The sequence below is a fragment of the Spinacia oleracea genome, chromosome 6 (genome assembly GCF_020520425.1).
Source record: "Spinacia oleracea cultivar Varoflay chromosome 6, BTI_SOV_V1, whole genome shotgun sequence".
In the NCBI taxonomy this organism is placed as follows: domain Eukaryota; kingdom Viridiplantae; phylum Streptophyta; class Magnoliopsida; order Caryophyllales; family Amaranthaceae; genus Spinacia; species Spinacia oleracea.
The window spans coordinates 34820556-34823836 of record NC_079492.1 but is presented as its reverse complement, the minus strand read 5'-3'; positions in this window follow the sequence as shown (position 1 = coordinate 34823836).

Sequence of the window (3281 nt, the reverse complement as noted above, 5' to 3'; positions counted from 1 at the left end):
ATATTGACTCAACCCGTAATTGACCATTTCATTCAAATAAACAAACAAACATTGTTTTTGTTTTTCTTGAATGTGAGTCTTTCTGTGTTTGAAAACAGAAATTTAGGTATGCTGATTATGGAACAAAATAGCCATTAAGTTCCAGCCTTGAAAGGACTTAAAACAAACTAGATGACCCTACAACTAATGTAGCATTGCCATGCTTCATTTCCCACTTGTAGGTCATTAGTGTAGCCTAGCTTCCATTGTTTGAGTTATTACCGAAGTAAGAACCTCAAGCGGTATATGATACCAAGGAAGTTTGATTGGTAGGTCACTGCTCTTTAAACATAAACTTATAGGTAGAAACGGAATTGTAAGTTCCTTTCATTTGTTCATTTGTTTTCCTATTTCTTGTACCCTTTCTAATAGCCTTAAGAATTGAATTCTCTAGTGTTGACTTTTATACTTTGTTTAGACATGTCCAATGTCACTCTAACAAAGTTCTTACCATTTATGTTGAATATTCTGTTTCAACTAGACGATCTTACCAGAAGCTTCTAAAGTTCTCTAAGCATCGATCTATTCGAATGTCTAAGGACTAGACTCATTCGAGAATTAAATGGACAAAGATATTAGGTTGTTAACCATTGGTAAAGCTGAGCGTTTAAACTTAATGCTTTATGATCTCAAAACTACATTGTATTTTGAATTCACAAGCACCAATCGGTTTGCCATTCGACTTTGATATTCGAAAACAACTATAAAAGTCGCTAAAAGAAACGTACATTTTAAATTGCTCATTTTCTCTCATTTCCGTGAATCGTTCTTGGATTCACTACCAATCGAGGAAATTTACTGTTACCTTTCTAAAAGGGTTTACTGCATTGCAAGATATTTAATTATAAACAATAATTAAAACATACATTGAAGCATGCAAAGTCTAAACATTTATCATGAGTAATAACTTGAATATTAAAGCAATCATGCAATTTGAACAAGTTATTGGCATTTTATTCGAATTTATTGTTCCGGCAGGTGAGAATAAAATGATTTCAAGACCCTAAATTCATTGAAGAATTAAGAACATTATTTATTTTGACTCAATTCTAAAATATTTTAGGTAAGCAAAAGCCTTTTGCTAATAGTCTAGAAACTACTCTTGGTTGATAGGTACGTCTAAGAACTTATTAGGTAAACCTATCGATTTTGCCACGACATAAAAGGACTCCTTACTTATATCGTTGAGTTTCACCAAAACTAACATGTACTCACAATTATTTGTGTACCTTACCCCTTTAGTATCGATAAGTAACACCTCGCTATGGCGGAAAACTATTACTAAGATCGATGAAAAAAGGATATCCAAGTAAGTGTTATTTTGGCATGGCACCTTTTAACTCAGTTTTTAAGTTTTGGAACTTAGGGCTCTTACTATGTTGGTTAGATTTTAAGTGAACTAAAATCCTTAATCATACAACATAGTCAAGCCACAATCTCATGCATATTTAAGACATATTTAAAAGCAATAAATAACTTAAAGCATGCATAAGATAAATGTGATCTTGTATGGCCCGACTTCATCTTGAAGCTTCAACTTCAAAGTCCGTCTTGAAAATCTCCGTGGGAGGCGCCATTTTCTTCAAATAGGATAAGCTATAATTAAACTAATTACAACTATTTGATGGTACGCAGACCATATTTGAATTGAAAAACAAATTTGGTGCTTTAGACCAATTACATTCAAATTAATGGTACGCAGACCATATTTTTTATCCTATTTTGGGCCATACTAATCACTTCATAACCTGCAAAACAGTACATATACAATATATACCATTCACCCATTCATTATCATGAATGGCCCACATAGTTGGTTAGTAAAACACGTTATGCATCAAATAAATATTTGCAGCAATTAATCAAGGGCACCAATAATCTACCAATTATTCAGTCCTTATTAATTCTAATCAAGTTGTTTAACCTTAAAGGATTTGTAGACCTAATCAAAAGTTTATGACTAAAATTGCTCCCACTTAAACCAATAAATTCATATGCTTTACTAATTTTAAACATAAAAATGTATTTCTAGTCTAACCGGAAACATACAAATTTAATTAAAATTTAAAGCTCATATAAATTTATAATTGAATCCATTTTATTTAATTTATTTTTCAGTTCAATTTAAATTAATTCAAGGTTTTTAATTTTAGTAAAATAATTAGAATAAATAAAAATTTATAATAATTATAATATTCAAAATTAAAATCAAAGAAAACAATTTAAATTATTAATTTTAAAATTAATTAAAATTACTCAAACTGAAAATCTCAAATTAAAATTTAAAACGATTTAATCGTAACACAAGGTACGCACATCACCACGCAACGCACAGCCATAGGCCACACGCACACGCAGCCATCGCTGGCCACGATGCGCGCAGCCTCTGTGCTGTGTCGTGCTGCTGCTGCTCACCCTCGCAAGGCACCGCTCGCTTCACGCGAGCCAGCGCTCGCTGCACGCGAGCCAGCGCTCGCTGCGCGAGCCTTCGCTTGCTGGCGCGAGGCAGTGCGCGCTGTGGCGCAGCTCGCTTGCTGCCCACACGCGACTGCTCGCTTGCCTTGCCCCTTGCCCTCGCCCATGGCATAGCACACACAGCCAGCTCCTTTGCTTCGCGCGCGCGCTACGCTATGTTGCTCGCTGCTTTCGTACCGCACGGGCGACAGCTCCCTTGCTCGTCGCCGCGTGCCCGCACTATACAACACCCCTTAAGTGTAACACGTAGGTTCCATTGCTTTGTGTGTGCAACATTCATGAGCGTTTTCATAAAAATTTAAATTTTTTTTAATTTAAAATTAATGACAAATTAATAAAACGTATTAATTTCATAATTTTAGGGCGAAAAATCGAAAATTTATTAATCAATTAATTTCCGATTAACATGGATTCAAATCTAGGTCATAAAAAATTTAAAATATAACATAAATTAACAATTTTTATGGTGGATTTTAATCATGGATACCTAATTAAATTATTAATTTATTATGAAAATCAAATCAATTCTAAATTATTCGAATTTCAACAAATTAATCATAATTACAAATTAGGTTGTATAATTAACAAGTCTAGGCAATCATCATTGTTAAACATATACTGTAGGTCAATGAAAAACTCAAGATTTATCAACAAGAATCGCAAATACTTAATTTAACATCTTAAATTTACAAACTTTTGCGTTCGAAAAACTAAAACCTCCGAAAAGTCATAGTTAGGCTTCGAATTTGGGAATTCTGTGTTCTGCC